The sequence below is a fragment of the Acomys minous genome (assembly GCF_964271855.1).
Source record: "Acomys minous genome assembly, chromosome: 5".
NCBI classification, from domain to species: Eukaryota; Metazoa; Chordata; class Mammalia; order Rodentia; family Muridae; genus Acomys; species Acomys minous.
The window spans coordinates 112,355,920-112,379,413 of record NC_140494.1 but is presented as its reverse complement, the minus strand read 5'-3'; positions in this window follow the sequence as shown (position 1 = coordinate 112,379,413).

Here is a 23,494-nt window from a genome sequence, read left to right as displayed (position 1 = left end):
CTAAGGGAGCTGGCTGCTCTTCCTGAAGGGTAAGGTTCAGTTTCCATCAGTCAGACCACATGGCCTCCAACTGCCTGTAAGGTCAGCTCCAGGGGAGCTTACACCCAGGAGAAGGAGAAGGGGAAGGAGAAGGAGAAGGAGAAGGAGAAGAAGAAGAAGAAGAAGAAGAAGAAGAAGAAGAAGAAGAAGAAGAAGAAGAAGAAGAAGAAGAAGAAGAAAGTGTTTACCAATACATCTTTTCTGGTCCCAGTTTTACAGTTTCTAGATGACAAAATTCTGACTTAGGACACTTAAGCTAGAAGAACAAGGAAGCCTGTTCCCTTTCAAAGTATTTGCCATGGGGCTCAAAGGGGAGGGCTGAGACACTCAGAGAGAGATACTATCCACCATTATTCTGACTGCTCCCTGCCCAGGGATTGATAGGTTGTGAAGGTGAGTGGGAACTGAAACTCAGTTTGTGCTCTGCCTGCAGGCCATGTGCTCTCAAGCAGTTTTATTTGCTTGGAGAAAAGATTTCCTTTGACTAATTTCTACCAGGTACTATTGTTCAGCCAGCCATGTGCCTGCCTGAGGGGATGCCTATTTCTAAGGCTCACAGAGATCCCAGCAAAGTGGCTCTGGCTTTGCATGCGCATTTATCAACGATACTTCATAGTTAAATATGAAGTCAAACTCGCCTCACAAATAGGCTATGATGGTGGAAAGCCCACAGTTGTTTTCATTTAGAAAACTGAAAATAAAAAGTAGTCTAAGGACTGTGAAATAGCTGCTGGTTAACAGCAAAAGGCAAGTCTGTAGCTGAGATGTAATGCTGGAGCTTATAGAGCTGGGAAGATCCCTTCTTGGTGTTTGGTGCATGCCACAATTGACTTCCTGTTCCTCTGGTTGCTTCCCCATCCCCTCTATCTCCCTAGAAATAGCTCCTCTGTAGGAGTTGTCAGCAGCATTAGTGTGCTTTGTCCCGGTCACCTCCCGAGCATCTCACCCTTTATGGTCTTCTGATTCCCACGTGAGCTTTCCATCTGTCTGTGCTTTATGGTCCTTCGAAATACAACCTCTTTGCCTCAAAAATGAAAGAAAAGTGGCTTCTTTGTGTGAAAGTGATGATAAAAATAAACTACATTTACTCAAATAGAAAGATATTTAAAACATTCTGCAGGTACTTTCAGACAACCGGTTCTGTGCTGACCTTGCTGTGGGATGCCTGTCCTGTGTGGTACTCACTAGATGCTGTGCCCCATGGTGCTGGACTCACAAGCATACTGATAATATAGCAGAAACTGTAAGGCACTATGGAAATAATCCTGTTTAACATTAGTTTTTACATGGTTTTTTAGTGTGTGTTTGTGTGGGTATGTGTATTTGGGCATATATGCACATACTACAGCATCTGTGTGGAGGTCAGGGGACAACTTGTGGGAGTCAGTTCTAGCCTTCTAATATTTGGATCTGGGGGATTGAACTCAGGTCTTTTGGCTTGGCAGCAAGTGCCTTTGCGCACTCAGTCATGTAGCTTGCCCTTTAATTTTTTAAAAATGTCCTTAAATTTGATAATGAAGACCTTGATAGTCTTAAGACTACTAATCCTTGGTAAATCTATTGAACAGACATTACTTTACCAAACACTAAACACATAGTACAAATTCAAGTAACTATCTTAATGGAAAGGGCCATGGGCTTGAATTCTCTCTCTAGTTACTCTCTGCTTGACTTCATGGACACCAGTCATTAGGCACCTCCAAGCTCAGCATCAACTTTCTCCATAAACTTTCCCAGACTAGCCTAGATTTCCTTTCCTCTCATCAAGCTGAAAATTTCTTATATTTACTTCTTACTGATTTTGCCATTATTCTTTCCAGAGAACCTTGCTGTGTCCCTGGCTTGAGTTTTGATCCTCTTCCCTCTCGCGCTATTATGTAGAGGTCAGAACCTTTGCCTCAGATTCAGAATTTTGCTGTGGACCATCTCAGTCGGGAATAGGCCCTTGTGAACAGGAGTTCTAGAAGCCTCAGTGGGCAAAGATAGGTGAATGACAAACAGACCAACTCAGGGGTAAGTTAAAGTCTGAGTGCATTTTCCAGGCAAGCAAGCTAGGTTTTTATACACAGTTTTTGAAACAGGGGTGTTTTTTTGTGGTTACATTTTTTCATACCATTCAAAATAGAGGATGCAGAGTAATAATGTTGTCATCAATCTTGAATCATCATTCTTAAGTCATAAGATTGGAATCAGTATGCATGTGCCCTCTTTATCAAAGGTCAATGTTCTCTCATTATGCCAAACATCTATGTGTCAAGACAGTTTTTTTTTTTTCCTTAGCTCTTCTCGTCACTATCTGGAGCTTTCTTAAACACTTCATTTGTAAGTCATAACATAAACTATTAACTGGTGATTAATTCTGAGCCATGTTTTTTATTAACAAGTGCAACGGAACTTGGTGGCAAAATCACCTGAATGTCCCTTGGCTGCAGTCCCATATTAGGGCGTCTCCTGGCAACACAGTTACGTTTGAAAAGTTCTGATATGAAAATAAAAACAAAGGCAGAACCTTTCAAAACAATGAGTAATAAGAAGGGGGCTGCAATCAGTTACTCCTGGCAGGGCCATCAGACCTGTTCCAGGAGGCTCTCCCTGGACAGGGGTCACGGCCTCGGGCTGTGCAGTAACATTTGTCACACAGACTCCACTGGAGGAGTCGTGACCGAATTTCATGCCCTGCTTGTCCAATCTGGATGTCACTGGATTTTGGAGGAACTTCCATTTTAAGTTCAAGTATTTACATCTAAAAAATGTTGTTGGATCCTCATTGCCTTATTCCTACGCACTTTGTATTCTAGCCCACAAAGAATGTGCCAAGTTGTCTTGATTTAATTTTACTGGGACATTTCTTGTTATTTTTGAGCAAACACCCGATATTGTACTTTTACTGGGACCCCCCTTTTTTTTTTTCTAAGCGTGATAATCACTTTGCACACGTGTGTACCTCTTGTCTGCGCATCATGCTTAGAAGCCCTTTACTACTCTTCAAAGTCACTCCTGAGGGCCACTGTTGATGCTTGTTTTTAAAACTCTATTTTATTTGCAATATTGAAGCCTTTACCTCCCTTCTAAGAATCTTTTGGCCCTGGGTATGAGAAAGAATGTTAGTGGGGAGAGGATGCACAGACTCCTTTACTTCTCCTGGCTGTTTAAGGTCAATTGGGTTCTTTTGGGGCAATACCAGTCTCTGTCAGTAGCAAGTGCAGCAAGCAGCCTCCTCAGAGCTGCTGTGTTGAAATGTTTCTCTCTGTCCATTTTCAAACTGTCATACCTGCTATCTCTGGCTTCTCCAAACTGCTACACATCACACACCACCACTGCAGACCACACCTTCTCTCTCGGGGCTCTCCTATTTATCTTCCTCAGAGTCCTAAACCATGTCCCCTCTTTCTGCCCTGAAGAGGCAGGCTGTTACCAGCTGGCAAAGACTGCACCCTGCATGAGGCAGTTATCAGCTATGGACAAACTGAAGCCCAAACTAAAACCTCACACTTTGGATTAAAACAAAAACATATTTACATAACACAACTGAGTTTACAAAGAAACCAAAACTGCCATTGTAGGCCACATCCTCAGGCAGTGCTGTCTTCCCTTTTATGCTCAGGTAGCACTTGGTGTACAGTTACTTGATAACACAGTCATATTGCATTCTAGATGGACACCAGTTTGTATTTCTAAAACAGTTCAAACTCTTTGAATGCTGGGACTCTGTGCTTAGCTCTGTGGTAGCTCAGTGCAGAGCCATGGCAATCACGCACAAGATACCCAGAGGGTGTGAGCAGACCGAAAACAAACCAGCCTCTTCTACTTAGAGCTAGAGGACATCCTCATCATCTGCTCAAAGGCATCACACATGCACAGCTCTTCACACTTTAAAATTCACCATAGTTGTTGCTAATCTAAAGTGGCATTTCCCCCACTGAACCTGATTGTAGTTTTAGAACTCAAATCATCACAACTCCCAGAAGATGGCACTGATTCGTTAGAGTCAATGCCTACCTTTAAATATGTTTTCCATCCTTAATGCATCTGAAGTCTCTTCTTTTATAGATAAGGAAATAGGCTTAATGTGTTGGACAAGAAGCCACACAGCAACTAAGTAACACACTTATGGCACGCATCCATGTTTTCCACATGCTAGTTAGCATACTTCTGACTCGTTTTTTAAGGCAGGGCCTTATATTGCCCATACTTGCCTTGAACTCACTATGTCGCTGAGGGTGACATTGAGTTCCTGATTCTCCTGACTCTAACCTCCCTAGTGCTAGAATTATAGGCATTGCCATAATACCCAGTTTTGTGCTGTACAAGGAATTGAATCCAGGGCTTTGCACATGCTAGGCAAATGATCTACCCACTGAGCTGCATCCCTAGCCCTGAACTCTACCCCTACCCCTAGCCCCAGCCCCAGAATACTTATACTTGTTAATGTTTACTTTATCCCTGCATCTCCTAGTCTCTTTAATTCATTTACAATTATCTATATGTAAGGACAAGGGGCCCTGCGGTTTCTATATTAATTCTTTTGCACACTCTGGCTGCCTAAGATGGGTTTGGCGAATATTTAGCTTGTAGTCTTCATACAGGCCGTGTGTTTGAAATAGTTCCAAAGGCTTGTTTTTCCTCCTCTGTTTAAAATGCTACTTTATTCTCTTTGGCATTTCACAACCAGCACGAGCAAAGATTTTCCTAAGGGTCGGTAACTTTAAGCTTAGTTCCTGCATGATGCATTGTAAATTCCAAATGGAGCTATAATCCTGGATGGTGCCTCTTGGTTCTGGCCTTCCACCTCACACCACCGGCTTTGGAATCACGAAGACCCTTCACTTACACAATTCCCAGTGTTTTGTGAGCACTACATTTACAGTCACGGTCTCACCAAGTGTCCTCACCCAAAGCTGCTAATAACATCTTAGTTACCACATCGGGGGAAAAGAGGAAATCACTTTTGAAAACCTAAGTGTTGAACTTACATTCAAACAAAAGAAAACCAACCAATTAACCAACCAACCAACCAACCAAAACCCAACTGACCACCTTAGTCCTTTTATATTCTTTTCTGGGTGTCTAGAATCAATGATAAATTCTCTCTCTCTCTCTCTCTCTCTCTCTCTCTCTCTCTCTCTCTCTCTCTCTCTCTTTCTTTCTCTCTCTTTCAGATAGCATATGCTCCAGTGTAGCTATGAATCAAGAAGTATCTACATGCTTATGCTAATATGATTCTTTGTTCCAAATGTTCCATCTCCCTAATTGGTACCTTGACCTGATGACTCATCAGCATGAATGAGATTTTCATGATCGAAAAGACACTATTTTACAACAGTATATTTCCAGAAATGATGATGATGATGATGATATCATATATAGCAACATTTCATTGTGAAATGATTGAACAAGCTGATTTTTTTCATAGATCATCAAAATCCTGAATATAACAGTTGGTCAAGTTTGTTAAGAATCATTCATGGATTAGCATGCAAGTAGAGTAGCATTATGTTGCTTGTATATGGAGGTGCCAGACCCCCCAGGAGGAGCACACAGGCACTTGCCCTGACATTGTTTTTGCCAACCTTGACTGCAGGATCTTCTTCTTTTCTTTTTTTTTGCCCCTCCCTAGTCAGCAGTCAGGGTAGCTTTTCAGTGAGGAGCCCCACATCTATCAAGCAGGTAACAACTATACTTGCTGCTGCTTGTACTGCTTCGGAGGAATCATTACTTGGCACTAGATTTGGTGGCACATAAATGTGGGTTTTCCCCTTCTAAGACACAAACTATCTTTTCCTATTATTTATTTATTTATTTATTTATATTTAGATGTCTAGTACTTAGTATAATGACTGGTGCTAGTGAGTGTGTTCTCACTAATGTTTCTGGAATGGAACTGGAGCAGACTGTCAGTCTGTGTAATAGATCAAACCTGTTAATAATTCTTTTTAAGAGCATGGCCAGTAGTAGTGATGCATGCCTTTAATCTCAGCACTTGGGAGGCAGAGGCAGACCAATCTCCCTGAATTCAATACTAGGTATGTCTTAAAATAAGTAAAGATGCATTTCTACATTCTGGGACATTCTCAGGTGATCCCCGCAGATTAGCTTTGGGAACAGTGAAGAGGAGAGAAAAGTTTTGGTGGATCCACGGCAGGGAGAATTGAGTAGGCACAGGCATATGTGGTAGAAACTGAAGGTCTTAAAGCCCAGAAGAACTTTATTTTTCTCTCTCTCGCATGTTTACTGTCTGTCTGTTCCTGGCTCTTGCTTGCTATTACTTGCTCTGTTACTAGCTGTCTGTTACCTTGGGCCAACCCCAGTACTTTATTTAAAGTGAAGTTCAATTTTTTTTTCATTACAGATTACATCATGAGTTTTCTCATCTTTTGCAATCAACAGGGCACTCAAAAATCAATAAAGCAAGAGAACGGTCTAAAAAGAAAATACAAACAACTCTGTATAACCTACAATAAAACATACAGCAAAAATCAGTAGCACCCCATTATAGGTGAATACATACATACATACAAACATACATACATACATACACAATACATATATACATACATACATATTTCAGTCATATGTTTATGGGCATAGAGACTGAGTCCCTGTCTTAGCCATTGTGAATAGTGTCACAAAAAACTGTAGGTATGCAACCATATATTTTATAATGTTGACTTCATTTCCTTTGGGTATGTGCTCAGGAACAATATGAATGGATTATGCAGTACTTTCTCTTTCAGATTTTGGAAGAGCTTTAACTCTGTTTCCCCAGTGTCTGTACCAACTTTTATTTCCACCATTAGTCTTGCTCTATACTCTTGCCTTTTACCTTTTTATTTTTGACCATTTATTCATGTATTTATTTATTTATTATTTTACTGAAATTAGGTTTTTCTATACGGTATATTTTAATTATGGTTTCCTTTCTTCCAATCTTCCCAGTTCTTCTCCTCCTATGCAAATCCACTCCCTTTTCGGCTTCTCATTAGAAAGCAAACAGGCATCTAACGAATAATAATAAAATAAAATATAAAAGAAGGGGAACATTACCCGAATCTGCATGTCAGCCTTGCCAAGTGCCATGCTAACTTTGTCTGTATTATTCCAGTTTTAGTTTATGTGCGGTCAAAGTGAACACTTGCCTTTTACTTTTATAAAACGTGTTATTCCTTCCCTCAGCAAGTGACTAGAGCTGGTGATTTATCATCCCTTCTTCTTCCCCCTCCACAGTTTTCCCTCACTCTTTCCTGTCCCTCAGTGCTGTTGCTGTCAGTATGCGGCAGTGTCTCATTAGCCCTACACTGTCCTTCTGTGGATGGGATGATTGACGTACACACCCCATGCTTAATTCTCACAACGTTTCGCATCAAAAGTTTTACTCTCCTTCTGTGAAATTAAGAACCTGGGGGTTTTGAGAAGTTAGGCGTGCCCCTGACCAGCCACTTATTGTTTGGTTTTATCTGTTTGGGGCGGGGAGTAGCTCCATCCTGTTCTTTGGCTCTGGGAGGGGAGTTTGATTGGCCTTTGATGAGCATTGCACGTGCACCTATTTTAGCTCCTGAGAGTCTGGTGGATGCCCATGCTATTTACAGATCCCGAGCCCTCGGTAGTGCTCAGCCTGAAGGCTGTAGCAGGTCACTGCACCTGTGGTGGGAGCTTCTCTTCTAGAAACAAAATTTCCTTCTCTTCAGTTGGTTCTTCTCGATTTTTTTAATTTTAGACTCACTCATTTTCACTCATTTTCTGCCGGGATTAAATGTTCTATTTAATGTAGTTTGGCTTCACCAGTGTAGCAATGACTGTGGCATTTCCGGGCAGTCAGACTTAAACATGGCTTTGTGTTTCTGCAGACTCTAACTGTTAAACTCAGGTTGCCAGACTGTTAGCCAAAGGGCTCCTGTAGTACAGGTGCATGACAGATAATTCTGCAGTAGGAAGAGGAGGTAAAAGGCCCCAGCCAAGCTAGACATTTTCCTTCTAACTTGCTCGATTCTTAACTACCACTGACCCAGATAAACGGTAACAGATGGACTGAGAGCTAACTTGAGCTGGGATGTGGCCACCCTTGCTGCTGACTCTCAGTTTATAGCCAACGCTGCCAACATGGAGGAGCAGAGCTGCCTGTCCCCCAGGGGCATCCTGGGCTATAATGTGGTGATGGAAGCATCTCGGAATTGACCTGTGGTCTTCTGTGGCTTTCTTATCTCATAATTTCTGATGTTTCTGCAAAGGTTACTTCTTTCAAGTGGCAGCTTTATTGCATTTTCCCCTCTGAGGCTGATTGCTGATGCCTCAGGAGAAGTCCCTGCTACCAGCATTCCTTCCTTCAGCCCTGCCATCTGCTCCTGGGCATAACTCTACTAAAAAAATTTTCCATGGGTTTCTTCATTATGTTTCCACATCCCTTACACTGTACATGCTTTCCTTTCTCTTTCTTTCTTTCCTTATTTCCTTCCTTCTTCCTTCCTTCCTATTATTATTATTAATTTTTTTGTAGTTGGTGTTTCTTAGTGAGGAGAGCGGAAAGGAATGAGGGGGTTGACAGAAATAACGAAAATGAACTTTGCTTAAGGATGTTCCAAATCAGCCCACTTATAAATTTACTGTTTTAGAGAGGCAGGTTTCAAAATTGGCTGGGGATCTAGAAGGAAAAGAAGCAAAAATACTTTGAGCTCAGCAGATATATATTTAGTTAACAGATTCAAAGAGAAACGGATGCAGAAACCCGAAGAAGCAACCAAACCCCAGTAAATGAAAATAATATATTGCAAAGGGGCCGCACAGCTGCCACATGAGTAGTAAGCTCTGCCTGGGAAGATGTGGAGGCAGGAGCCCAAGAAGGCAGAGATCATCTGGGAAGCTGGGGTCTGGCAGTGTGGAATGCCTCGTGTCTCTCACTGAGAAAGGCTCCAGAGCCAGAGCGTGCTGCAGTTGCCTCTGAGCCTCAGCATCAAAGGGAGATACATATGCCAGTCTGTGATGCCAACATCGTTATCCTTGGATGGCCTCCAACACCTCCCAGGGCCCCTGCTGCATTTGCAGACCCCCTCCCGAGGGAGAGAAAGGGTGTTTATGAAAGAGATGCACACTTGTTGTTCCTTCATCCAACCAACACACACTTAACTTGCCAGGAATTATGTTAGCTGCTTGCAAATATTGATTTGCATTTGTACAGTGACTTATAGTTTGCCAGCTATGTTCTGGTGCGAGCCTCTTTAACAAGGCAAGGAGTGGATTTTAATGCTTTCATCTTGCCCATGGGTTAGAGATAAGGAAGCTCAAGAGGTTAAATGACTTTGTTTAAGGTCTCGGTTCCTCGTGGAAAATCTGGCATCTAATATCTCTCACTCAGTACACAGGGCATGGGATTAGTTGTTGAGATGCCAAAGATGAAGAAGACATAGCCGGTCTCTTGCCCTCAGAAGATTAGAAAGCAGGATGGGAGGGCAAAGATGTACAAAGACTTAATTCCATAAGGATGATGCAAAAAGAAGCTGGCCATGATAAGGGAACTCCTGATAAGAGAGGCAGAATTGAGTGGAGACTGATAAGGATTGTAGTGGAGAGGGGATGGAGCCAAACGCAGTCTCTTGGATGCAGAGTCCTGAATCAGATGTGGAGGGATGGGGGCCTTTCAGGTAGTGGTGACCTAAAGGCAGGGGGCAAGTACTGTAATTCATATGACACAGAGACCTTTCTGTTGCTAAATGCCACCCTGTGGTCTATGGAGTAGTGGCAAGGAGCTTTTCAGGGTGAATCCCCAGTGGCCTAGCCTGGGATTTCTTCGTAGTCTCTACTCTATAATGTGCTTGGGTTCTGGCCTGTACTTGTACATGTATTCAAAGAAATAACTCAGCCCATTGACTAAACATATACCCCTGCATAATAGCACCTATTACCCTCCTAGGCTGATTCCTGTCCTCACTACTTCTGCCCTGCCAGGGGCTCGTAGTTCCTCTGAGCTAACTCTTAAAATGGCCTCCTTCAACTCTTCCTCCCTCTTCTCAGTGCCTTATCGAACTTAACAGCCATGATGTCTGTTATTGCAGGGGTCAAAAGTATTTCTTGACTTAGAGAAGCAAGCCATGGTGTGATATGAAGGCCAGGGTGGCCAGGATGTTTATGATTGATAGCTGTGGTCCCAGTGTCATGCCTTGCCCAACCCCCACTCTTATGCATGCCCTGTGGTTTGTGCGCCATCTCCTGTAGGACCCTAGTCTGTCACCTGCCCCCTAGTCACCTATCTAGACACACACTGCGCCTCACTCTCTCTGCTTTGTTGCAACTTTGTACCACTTCACTAGGGTAACATTTTTTTTTCCTTTTTCTTCCCATTGTACTTTCTTCAAACTGAGCTCAGACACCCTTCTGGGCTGGGACTGGGTGGATTATGTGTCTTTTCACTGCTGAGTCCTGGCTAGTTTGTTTTTTTTTTAATTAAAGGAGCACAAAAAATGCTGGTAGAGTTAGAGTTTGAGTCATTCGTTGAGTGGGCATTAATTCATGGCCCTTCAGGTAAGATAAAATGGTTCCCTCTTCCACTGTTGAGTCCCCCAGGGCCTCTGTGACCCTGGGTGTTTTACCAGAAGGGCCCCCCATAGGAAGTTTTCTTATATAACAGGGTTATAAGTTTCAGCCAAAGACACCTTACCCTTCACCAGATACTCTTTGCATCTTTAATAACTGCTATCCATTCCTTTCTACTTCATTAATTGAATGCTTGTGTCCTAGTTAGAGTAAACCAATATAGGTCAGCCAGGGGTTATAAACACACTGAGAGGCAGTCACTCGCTTTATAAAGGGGCTCTATAGAGAACTGCTTCTGACAATCAATCTGTATTATTTTATTTAAAACTAATTGAATGTATTTTAAAAATAAAGGTAGACCATGTGTTTTGAAGAGAGTGTTGGCCACTCCTCCTTTTATTATTATTATTTTGAAATGAAATAATTTCACTGTAGAAACTTTCTGGGTTTCCTTCCCCATCAATACTTCCGTGCAGACTAATCAATATGTCAGCCCTCTTTCTGTTTGGAAGGTGATTGGACGAACGGTTGTCTTATTGCTATGTTTTTGTCTCTCAGCGTTTTTTAATGTTTCTAAGTTAGACTGACTTAACGATCTTAAAATAAGCCTGCCACTACGGAAGATAAATCTGCGAGTCTTCCCAATTTCCCTTGTGGCTAGTGTTTCTGCCTGTGGATTTAGTATTTGAAAGCAGGATACTTTGGCTGAAATAAACTGGAGGCTAGTTCTATTTAAAAAAAAAAAAAGTGGAGTAAACCAGCACAGCAGGGATGACAGGGTTACATTAGGTTTCTGAAGCCAGAGAGGCTTGGGTTACAAGTGTAGATGCTGTACTCAGCAGTCGTCACCATACTTGAGTCCTCAGGCCAGCGGTGGCCTTAAATGATGCCCCCAGTGAGGTAGCATGGTGGCACAAGTTTGCCAGTGTTCACAGCTGCAGACATTTTACTGTTTCTTTGACCTTCCATGATAGTTTATGTGTGAGCTCATATACCTTGATAAATAGTTGTTTGTATAGGGTAGCTGGAGTTAGTTTCTGTAATTTGCAACTATAGAAACCTTGGTCTAGCCGGGTATGATGGCGCACGCCTTTAATCGCAGCGCTTGGGAGGCAGAGGCAGGTGGATCACTATGAGTTCGAGGCCAGCCTGGTGTATAAAGTTAGACCCAAGACAGCCAGGAGTACACACAGAGAGACAGTGTCTCAGAAAAAAAAAGAGGGGGACAGAGAGAGAGAGAGAGAGAGAGAGAGAGAGAGAGAGAGAGAGAGAGAGAGACACGGAGAGACAGAGACAGAGACAGAGACACAGAGAGACAGAGACAGAGAGTGAAGAGGAGGAGGAGGGAGAGCACTTCATCTACATTAATTGGGAAAATTGTTTCCCCTCTTCTCTGTGTCCTCTTCCCTGACTGTCTCCTGCTATCTGTGCCCTGGCTGTAAAGACCTCCTTCATTACAGCCTGAAGAAAGAGAATGAAGCATCTTTGTAGGAGTACTGAAAATAGCATCACACACACACACACACACACACACACACACACACACACACACACACACACCACTCACATCATCACTTAAAATACTAAGGGACACCGAGACTTGTAGCCTACCAGGAAGCTGGGGCAGAAGTGTGGCACAGAGCATCTTCATTTTTTTAGGCCTCGGCAGTATGCTTTCCAGGAGTTCAGTTCTCTCATCTTAAACCTGCTCGCTCCTCTTGGTGGTCTCAAACCAGCATGTTTCCTGAGAGATGCGTAGCATTCCAGAACCAGACTCACAAGCATTTGCGTTCTGGTATCATTATTTATGGCTATCAGGTGTGGTTGCTTTATGCTTCGGGTAGAGTGACCTTCTCTATGAAGCTTGGCCATCCATAGTGCCTCCTCCAGAAGGCTGTGGAGAGGACTGAGGTAATGAATAGATGACAGCTAGCACTCTGATTATGAATAGTATAATTTTTGGTAAATAGTACCACTTAAAAATTGGTTTATTTGTTCATCATGTCACACAACAGTCTGTAAAAAACAAACAAACAAACAAAGAACCAGTTATTTACTGGCCTGCTCAGTGGGTGTTCTGGAATTTAATTTTCCCATCTTTGAAGAGCCATTGTGCACTTATAACTGGGGGGCAGGTAAGCATCACAAGGTTTCGGGTTCTGCTCTTTCTAGTAGCCTCTAGTTTATTATGTGAGTACCTTGTTTGAAGGCAGAGCCTAGCTCAGTGCCTACCAACCAGCAGGTGCTCCTCACGCTTGGGGAGGCTGAGTAAAGGTGCCGGGGCAAAATACACTGTAGATCTGTAGCGATGTGAGGCAAAGGGGTCTCTGCCATAGTCTGCCTCACGGTCAAAGGCTCTGTGTGTCAGAAGGCTGAAGAATCCCTCAACATCTACAGACTTCCTCAACAGTACGAGGGAGTTCCTCAACAGCTGGCAGGGGAAATGATGGTGGAGCTATGAGATCGGGGTGTGCTAACTGCACAGGGCTGACCGCCCTGAGCCTCACCACTGTGGAATGGAATAAGACTGGATATGTAGCTGCGTTAGTAGAGTGCTTGCCTAGCATGCAAGAAGCCTCGTGTTTGACCCCCCCCCCCCCCAGCACTGTGTAAGGCACATGGAGGTAATCCTAGGACTCAGGAGGCGAAGGGCAGGAAGATCAGAAGTTCCAGGTCATCCCCAGCTACGTAACCAGTTTGAGGTCAGGCTGGACTAGAGGAGACCTGCCCCAAAACAAACAGAAGAAAGTAACAAACAGAAGTGAAAGGGCAGGAGATGTTTGTCTCTCTGGTTCTGGGATACCTCACTCAATAAGATCTTTTCTAGTTTGCAACAGGTGGAGACCGTTACAGAAAGCCACAACCAATCAAAATGCAGAGTCGCGGAGCCCAGTCCCCCAATGGATACATTTAAAAAGCCCTCCCACACCTGAGGCTCAGGGAACCTGGCTGAAAGATTCTTAGAGTCCGAGGACCAGGGAGTTTGTTGTGAGAATGTGTCCCCTAAGAATGTCAGAAGTTACACCCAGGAGAGTCTTATCAACGTGAACTGAACAAGGACAGCAGTAGTTAAATAGATAAAATGGATGGAGAAAAGCTTATGAGGCCTCAACCCCTACAGAAAGAACTGCAGGCATAAGGAATGCTGACGCTGGGAGAAGCAGTCCTCCCTGGGGCGTGGGTTAACCATTCAGTACCAGTGGTCTATCTGAAAGCATAAGTACTAGTAACATTATACAGACTAGCCAGGTTGTATTTGTATGTATGTACTTAGAATTGTGTGTGTCATCTACAAGGTAAAAAACAAGAATTTCTTTAACAAATGAGAAGTAAGCTGAGTTGATGGTTCCCTGGAAAGGGGTGTCGGTGGTGCAGTGGAGCGGCCCTGTGACTGTCTTCTGTGTGAGTTTTCTTCATTGTAATTTTGGCACAAGCTGAACCGCTCAATGTTGCCCTCTGCTTGGTGCTAGGATCAACTTGGGTAAATTATCTATTAAATTATCTATACTTAGTAATTTGGGGGAGGTCCCATTCCTGTCTCATCTCCCCCTTCTCTGAGAAGCAGCACATCTGTATGTGGTAAGGAGACCTTCTTGAACTGTTCCCACTTTACTGACCTCCTCTGGCCGGCAGGCCACCCTTGTCCCCTCCTAGGACCTGGCTCGTGCTCAATCAATATTTATTTAAAAGACCAATGTTGGGGCTGGAGAGATGACTCAGCAGTTAAGAGTAAATACAGCTCTTCCAGAGGACCCAGGTTCAATTCCCAGCACCCACATCTGCAGCTACAGTCCCAAGGGATGTAATGTTCTCTTCTGGGCTTGGCTGAAACCAGGCATGCATATAATACATACACCCATACAAACAACATAAATAAATTTAAGTATGATAATAAATGAATGCATAAGCAAATAAATAGGAAATGAGCAGTGTTGGGTAAATCACATTAAAACATCCATATAAGAATGGAGTTGAGTCTAACTAAGACATAAACTCTCTACCACACTCATCTGTGCCAGGGACTGCCTTCCTTCATCCCTCTACCGTTAGCATTTCACACAGTTTCTATTACTTTAAAGATGAGGTTGACTAAAAGTGGGGGTATTTCTGTATACATTCCAGTACAGAAGATAAAGACCTTTTGAACACTGAAGGGGACTTAGAAATCAGTTAGAACCCCACGTTCGCCTTTGTGGAATAGGTGACTGAAGGCCCAAAGACCTAAAGTAAGGTTCTTAAGGTCACACAGCCAGTCATTGGTAGAGCCCAGACTTGAACACATGTTCCCTGCTCTAAACTCTGCCCGTTTGTTATATGCAGCGGCCTGTAGAAATGGCTGTACTCCGATGGCTTGTACCAGGCACTCCAACTGAATGTGGAGTCTGTAAGGGCCCATTCAGCAGAGAAACCACCGCGGCTTGTTATTTCAACATGAAGGTATTTTCATTTTCCAGGAAAGGAATCCACTGTCAAAAGGAGAGAAAAAAATATACTCACTACTGGGCCTTTTATTCTGTTGCTTCAGTTCACGGATTTATCCTCAAAAGCACAGAAGAAAAAGGGACTAAGGAACAGTTATTACTTAGAAACTTTAACCTGAAGCTGGGATAATGCTAGACTTGTTTCTGTTGAGGGAGAGAAAAAAATATCTATTTACTAGGAGATTAAAATAGTAGCTATTTGCATTTCTTTAAAACAGACTCTGAAAGTACTGCGGTGGAATAATACAGCGAGAGAGAGAGATGCTTGTCCAATCGCAGGCCTCCGCCAGCAAAAGCTGAGAACTGGAAGGCTCCAGCGCAAGAATTACTGAAGCACTGAGCCTGGCCCACCCCACTCTGATCGATGTCTTTAGAATCTCTTTTATTGAACTGAGCTGCCACTGTGCTATTTGGGGATTTTTTTCCCCCAAATACAAGACCTGCTGACTAGAGGCTTTGTTTGTTTTGTTAACCATAACGCTTTCCCAGGAGAAAGGGACGTCACCTGATACTTACTGTCTAGTCAGCAATGAGAACGGTGCGTCTGAAAGGCACAATTCTTTCTGACCTCTTCTACAGCTGAGATGAAAGGAAGAGAGGACCCACAGTATTTATGTTGATGCTCTTTCTTCCTCTGAATTCAGAGTTACTGGGCTGGGACGCTGTGGCAATGTGTGCTTGACAAGGTCAGCACTAGGAATGGTGTGGTAGGGTGTTGTCAAAATATTTCTGCCCTTAAGTATCAAACAACTGATCCTTTGATAGCCTTTGAGTTCCTCTTATAGGTTTCATTTATCATTTTAGACCTACTCATATAATTGGCTTGTCATACATATGTGATATATATTTGATATTCCTGTGTTAAGAATCACATAGTAGGTGTAAGTAAATATCTGTTAATGAGTCATATGTGTTACTTTTCCTTTAAGACACATTTGTTAATATTAACCGCACTTTGCCCTTGAAAGGTGCTATCTATAAATGCCATTTAAAGTAAACCATAGTCTACTCATTCCTGTGACGTATGTGAGCCCTCTAATGCTTGTGTTTGTTATATAGAGAAAGATATATGACGTAGTGTGTTAACAAAACTACTTTGAATGGTAAGAATTGAGATTTCCATGACGATTATTGCCATGGTGACTCAGTGTGGCTGTAAATTCTCAGGGCTTTAGGTTTCATCTTTTGTCTTTGGCTCCCAAGGATTTCTCTTACTTTTCTAAATGCATCGACATGTAGTTAAAGGAATGATTTTGTAACAGGAGCTTGCAAGCTGTTCCATAGAAATGTTGACTGTGTACAAGCATGGGCTAAAACAATGTTATGGCTTGTCTACGAACATGTTTCCCAAAGGCGCCTGTGATGAGGGACCGGCTGTCCGCTGATGGGCTTTGGAGAGGTTATGAACCCTGAGTTCTCTGATTTCATTGGTGGATTAACACGTGGATTACGTCATGACTAAATGGACTAAGGGGATGTGGGGACCAACTAGAGAAACAGACCTTGGCACACACCTTGGAAAGTTGTTTTCTCCCTGGTTGCTGTCCTTTCCTGGTCTTCCTCTGCTTCTTGACTGCCACAGGGAAGCATCTCTCTCTCTCTCTCTGCCATGACATTCTCTGTTACCATACTCAGGTCCAGACACAAAGTAGCCAAGTGACCATGGACCTCAACTATGACCCCAAATAAACCGCTCATCCTCTAAGTTGTTTTCTCTAGGATTTTTTTCACAGCAACAAAGAACTAACTAAACACAAACAATGAGTTCCTTCAGGATCTGAGTGTACACTCCAAACCTTGCTTTTCTTTTTTTTCTGAGTGCCCTGACCCAGTCTTCCTGAAAAAACGAACATGGTAGAGCAGAGAGATGCTGAGCACGCTATCAGAAGAGGAAAAGAAAAAGGTCTAGATTCTTTTTGCTAAATTTACCAGTTGTGTGATCTTGGGCAAGTTTTATTATTTCTCAGATCTTTAGTCCCATTATTGTCGAGATGGGAATAATATCTGCTCTGTGCATTGCTGCTCTGGTGGTTTGTTTGCTCTATAAATGAAAGATGAAAGTGTTTATAGAATACAGAAAGTGAGGGGGGGAGGGCAGAGAGAAAAGATAAAACGAAGCCTCATGGAAGTGGAGGAGATAGAATGACCTCATTCATTCTGGAGATTTTGTTTACAGCTAACCTTTCATTTTCCTTGTCCTCCATCATCAAGATTTCCAAGCTCCATATGATTCTCTGCATTCCTTGTCTTTGTGGTTTTCTGTGATGTTTTCAACACCTGGCCTCACAGGCGTATCAGCAGCCCCACCCCCGCCCCCGCCCCCGCCCCTGCTGCCAGTTACTCAAACGTTTATTAAAACCTCATCTAGAGAAACAGAGTATTCAGGGATGAGGATGAAATAGCTGAGTAGAGTAGACACACGAAGTACAGATAAGGATGAAGGGCAACAAACACCAGGACAGCGAAGTCCTACAGAGGGGATGTTTTTGTATCAGTCTTTCCCCCAAGTCATTACCCGTGTACCCTTGTGAAGTCCTACCCCCAGCTACATTAAATGGTGGTCCAGGAAAAAAGAAAAACCAGACTTAGCTTGATAGTTATTCTTGGGAAAAATTGGCTTTTTAAAGACAGCACTGCTCCAGGTGAAAGGAAAAATCATATATGGTCACCATTTGGTCAAGCAGGCTAGGACAGATGGGCCAAGGGACCTGTGTGACCAGCTCAGGCAGTTTTTCTCTTTACAAGAATTATCTGACCAGAGTTAATTACAGTGATTGTTAGGGCTTTGGGCTGTGGGAGCTTCCTTTCAGGAAGTTCCATTCCTATTTGCGTCAAGTACCTTGAGGGTGGTCTTGTTGGAACAATGTCATAGGTGTTGAGGATAAAATCCTTTCACAGGGCTTGAGATGCCTCTGCTTTACAGCTCTGAGGTCATCAAAGTTATAGGCTGTGGCAAACTTGTCGTATGGAAGAATTTGTTCAAGCAAATTAAATCAGGGGTTGGTGGAGGGAGTGGGGGTGTCTGAAAGGGGGCGACTAATCCTGGAATAGGTTAAAAAAGCAAAACACCCAAAGTAGAAATATTAAAAATAGAGAAACCTCCAGTACCAGATGGTCAGAATTATGAACAAGCCTGGGGACAAAATTAAATAAATTCTCATGGAAATATTTTGTCATCCGTTGGAAGCCTGGATGGGCACCCAGAGCTGCTGAAAGGCTTCGCATGCTCCTTCTTTCATCTCGAAGCTGCAGTGCTGAGAGTTGCTGGGGTCTGACCTACTTTCCAGGAAACTTCTTATGGTTAGGAAGAAAAGAGGGGAAAAAAATTGAAATGATATCAAGGCAGTGGGATGCAGAGATAAAAGCACTGGACTTGCTGCTAAGAAAAAATATTTTTAGCAGTAGTAACTGTCAATATTGACGGGATGACAAGCAGCATTTATAGAGTGTTAGTGTGCCATGAGCACGGTTTCTTGCAATGATCATAGAATCTGGGTGTGTGGCCTGCTACCATCCTTCTGATACAGAGGCCCCAGAGGAGGTCCTGACACCTCACAACTCCCAGACAGCGCTGTCGCCTAGTCCTCATCCCGGACCGTAGAACATGCTCTACACCATAGGCATTTCTGACTCATCTCCCAAGCTGACCCTTTGCAAAGCCGCTGTCTCCCTCAGTCCATCTTTTTGGTCTTTCTTACTTTCAAGTGATCCAATTAGACTTGTCCCATCTGTCAATAAGCAAGTGCGTAATTGTTGGTTTGGTTTCATCCCTGTCTCTCAGGTTCTGACTGCCATGAGGACGGGAGCTTGGTTGGGATTGCTGTGTTCTAGCACCTAGCACAGGGTGTGTCTGGCAGACAGCAGATGCTCAGTAAATATTTGCTGAGAGAGTAAGTGTACTGTGACACATTTCTGTGTGTCTCTGGCTGTTAAGTCCCAATATCCAACAACATAAAAGTCTGCTGAGCCTCTCCTACAAGTCTGTCCCATTTGGGGAGGGACTTCTTCAGGCTGTGGGCCTGCGTCTTCTGCAGGATAATTTCTAACATAGGCTTTGCAATTCATATTGTTGTTTGCAGTCTCTGCAGAAATTAAGACGTGATCGCGTAGTTGATGACTTCAAAACCAGATTGTCCACGTTGGCTATTGGGCTGGAAGGGACACCAATCTGTCATTTTTTTTCTCCTCACAAAGCCTTATAAACTCTCACACCTGTCCTTCCCTTCAGAGGCCTGCTGGTGTTTGGTTTCAGTGTTCCATATTCTCACCTGATATTTTAATAATGCCTTTTTATTTGTGCTTTCTTGTGCTTGGAAAAAGTAGGATGAAGTAGGAAAAAGTCTTATAAAGGAATAGCTTCATCTTTACCTAAGTTTTCCTATGTCCCTTATAAATGGCTGGGGATGGTTTTGCCAAGCCTGTCTCAGCAGTGACGTTGTTGACGGCTTCCCTGAGACTGTATTGTAAAAGGCCCTGTTGTTGGTGACTTCAGCCTGTTTTTCAAGGGAACTCTAAATTAGCATAGTTAAGGTACTCCAGGGCTTTTTACACATGTCATCTTTTTTTTTCTTTCTTCTTAGTTTTCTCTTTCTGGGCAGTAGATGCTGCATGTTCTTTCTGGAGTCATTGCGGAAAACATTATTTTTTTAGAATCTTGCATAGTGATACTATCCTGAGACTCATCATCTGCTTACCTCTGAACTAACTTCCTTCCTTCCTTTCTTTATTTCTTTGTTGTTTTGTTGTTGTTGTTGTTGATGATGATGCTATTATTGTTTTGCTTTGCTTTGCTTTGTTTTGTTTTGTTTTGTTGAGACAGGGTCTTTGTCTCTCTACATGTAATCCTGGCTGTCCTGGAACTCACAACGTAGACCAGGCTGTCCTGGAGTTCACAGAGATCCTCCTGATTGCTGGGGTTAAAGGTAGGTGTGTCACCACAGCCAACACATCTGGACTCTTAGAGGGCCACTGGGGCTTAGAGTGGGTGCAAAGAAATCTGGAAAATGTGTTTGGTGAAGTGAAAGTTTCTGGTTTCTTTGGAGACTCAGTTGTGTCACATGATGTTTTGTTGGGAGCTGTCTTTTGAGAGGACGCGTGATGTTTAGAAGGAGTAAATAGAACCAAAGACAATGGGGCCCATGATTTTGCATTGCTGTGCCACCTGCAATGCTGGTCTTTGCTTCTCAGAGAGAAACTTTCCAGAGAACTCTTCAGATACCCAGCTTCCACTGACTTACGCTGATATGGCCTTGCTGTTCCTGCTGGATTGTGCCACCTCTGCCAGTTCGTGTTGCAGTTTGGTGTTGGCTATTGGACTGGACTGCTGGTATCCTGATACTGCGGAGTGGAACTGGCCCAAGGAACTACATATAAACAGGTCCACAACCTCTTTTTCCTATTAACATTCTTTCTCCTCTTCTTCTGGTCAGTGGGTTTAGAAGTGAGATTGAAGTGTTTAAGAACCCTAAATAAAGTAGGTTTTGATAAATCTTAGCCGACAGTTTGGCCTTGGAACAGTGATGTGACTCAGCTTTTTCCTTTGGCTTTTAATGTTCTAGATGAATGATGGAACATGGTTTTTGCTTTTCTCTAATCTTGAGGACCCGGCATTGTATTTATTTTCAGGTTTCATGTTGAATTTTTAGTACAAATATCAGATAGTTTGTATATTGGTTACTCTCTTACTGCTATGACCAAATATATGATGAAAGGAAAAAGGGACTTTTATCTTAGAGTCCAGTATGGTGGCCAGAGCTTTGGGCAGCTGGTATATCTTTGGTGAGGAAGCAGGGAGCAAGAAATGCTTGTTGTCAGCCAGATTTTTCTTTTTTTATGTGACTCAGGATCCCAGCCCATGATGCCACACACATTTAGGATAGGTCTTCCCATGCCAAGTAGCCTAATCTAGAAAAATACCTCAAGACATGCTCAGGACTCATCTCAAAGATAATTCTAGATATTACAAACTGACAATTCCTGCTTGGGAAAGAATGTCTAGAGACAATGTGTAGAAATAATTCTTTTCCTTCATTAGATCCGCCCCCCAGTGGAACAAACTCATTTTTGAAATGTTAGTTAACAAACAAGAAATTCTTATTTGTCAAGAAATGAATTTACAACAGCATCTTTCTTTCTTTCTTTCTTTCTTTCTTTCTTTCTTTCTTTCTTTCTTCCTTCTGAGACAGGGTTTCTGTTTCTGTGTAGCCTTGGCTGTCCTGCACTCACTTTGTAAACCAGGCTGGACTCACAGAGATCTACCTGCCTCTGCCTCCCTGAGTGCTGGGATTACAGGCATGGACCACAAATGCCCCACTTATGGTCACGTTCTTTATAATCCAAAATATCTTCCTACTGTCCTACAAAGGGATGGGGTTTTACTCACCAAGTGAACATATGTGGCTTAAATATTTGCATGAGGTGGAGGAGGAGAGAGAACTCATAATGACAAGTGGACAAGTGGCAGAGATAAATTTTTTTTTCCTATACAGGGTTTCTCTGTGTAGCCTTGGCTGTCCTGGACTCACTCTGTAGACCAGATTTCTAACTCCCAGTGATCTATCTAACATTGTCTCCCTCAGTGTTAGGATTAAAGGCGTGGGCCACCATGCCTGGCAGAGATAAACTTTTTAAAAATTAATTATTTATTCACTTTAGATCCTGATCATAATCTCTATCCTCTTCTCATCCTGATCCTACTCTTCCTCCCTCTTCCCCCTTCCCCTCCTCTAATTTAAAAAAAATATGAGTCCCCCTTACACAGCCTCCCCAGTTTATCAAGTCTACATCAGGACTGAGCACATCCTCTACACCTGTGGCCTGGCAAGGCAGCCTTGTCAGGGGGAAGTGATCAAAAAGCAGGTAACAGAATACATGCCAGAAACAGCCCATGCTTCCCTTACTAGAGGACACACATGAAGCCTGAGCTGCCCATCAGATATATCTGTCTAGGGCGTCTAGTTCCAGTCTATGTATGGTCCTTGGTTGGTGCTTCAGTCTAGCAAGGCCTTCTTGGTTAGTTGGCTCTGATGATCTTCTTCTGGAGCTCCGGTCACCTCTAAGTCCTGCTATCTTTCCATCCACTTTTTCCACCTAAGACAGTGTAGGCTTCTGGGAGGATATGGGGGTGACTCTGGCTGAGACTGAAGAGGACACTCTCTAACTAGACAGGACTCCTAGTAGAAGGGGAGAAACACCAACCCACCCACAAAATCTTCAACCCAAAATTTACCCTGGCTACAAGATGTGCAGGGATAAAGATAGAGCAGAGATTGAGGGAATGTCTAACCAATGGCTGGGCCAACCTGAGACCCATGGGAGAGAGCCAACCCCTAACACTATTAATGATATTCTGCTATGCTTACAGGCAGGAGCCTAACATAGGTCTCCTCTGAGAGGATCCACCCAGCAGTGGATTGAAACAGATATAAACTTTTAATTCATTTATATTTTGTGGATGTCAAGTACTCAAGTCTAGTGCTCTTGTTGTTGCTTGGTACTGTCACTTTTGCTGCTAAAAGTGGAATAAAGGAAATGTGTTGATTCTTAGCACTTTATGTCTTTACTGTTTGTTTTTGTTGCCAGAATACTGCATTATTTTGCATCTGTCATGTCTAGATGCCTTTCTCCATAACTGTCTTGATCCACCTAATGAGAGGGTGTGTTAATGATGATCTTCTGTATTAAGAATTTGCATGGAAAGTGACAGTCTCGTGAATTTCTTGGTAGGGCTCTGCTTCCTTAAGAATACCACCACTCAGTGATGGAAAGTGGTATGTGCACACTAAACTTTGTTAGCCATTCACAAGCTGATTCAACAGCTGTGTTGCTTTCAAAGTGGGGGCTATTATACATAGAGCTGTGCTCAACATTCACGTGCACGTTTTGAGTGAGCATAAGCTTCCATTTTCTTGGATACAAATGCCTGCCCTGAGCCCCTCCACACTTTCTACAGAGTTGGTTGTCCTAGTCTGCAGCCTCTCCAGCAGTGTATGACTTTCCCCACATCATTGCCAGATTCTGACATTGATGCTGCTTTGAAATTTTAGTCATTTAAAGGTATATCTCACTACTGTCCATGGTTTTAATTTGTATTCCCCCTAGTGACTGATGTTTAAATGTTTTTGTGTACTTATTTGCCATCTGTAAATTTCCTTTGGTTGTGAGTCCATTTATGTGTTTTGCCAACTGACGTTTCAGCTATCTCCATTTCCAAAGAATTTGTTCAGGTTTTTCTATTGCATTTTCAGTATTCATGTTTGACTTACAAATTTCTCATATGTTATGGATTTCAGCAGTTTTTCAGATCTATCTTTATATAAGAATATCTATATATGTGTCTCATAGACATATATTTACATAAGGAGATACTGTACACATCTTCGATCTGTTATGTAATTTACTTTCTCATCCTTTGGTAGTGTCTTGTAACAAATAGATATCTTAATTTCAACAAA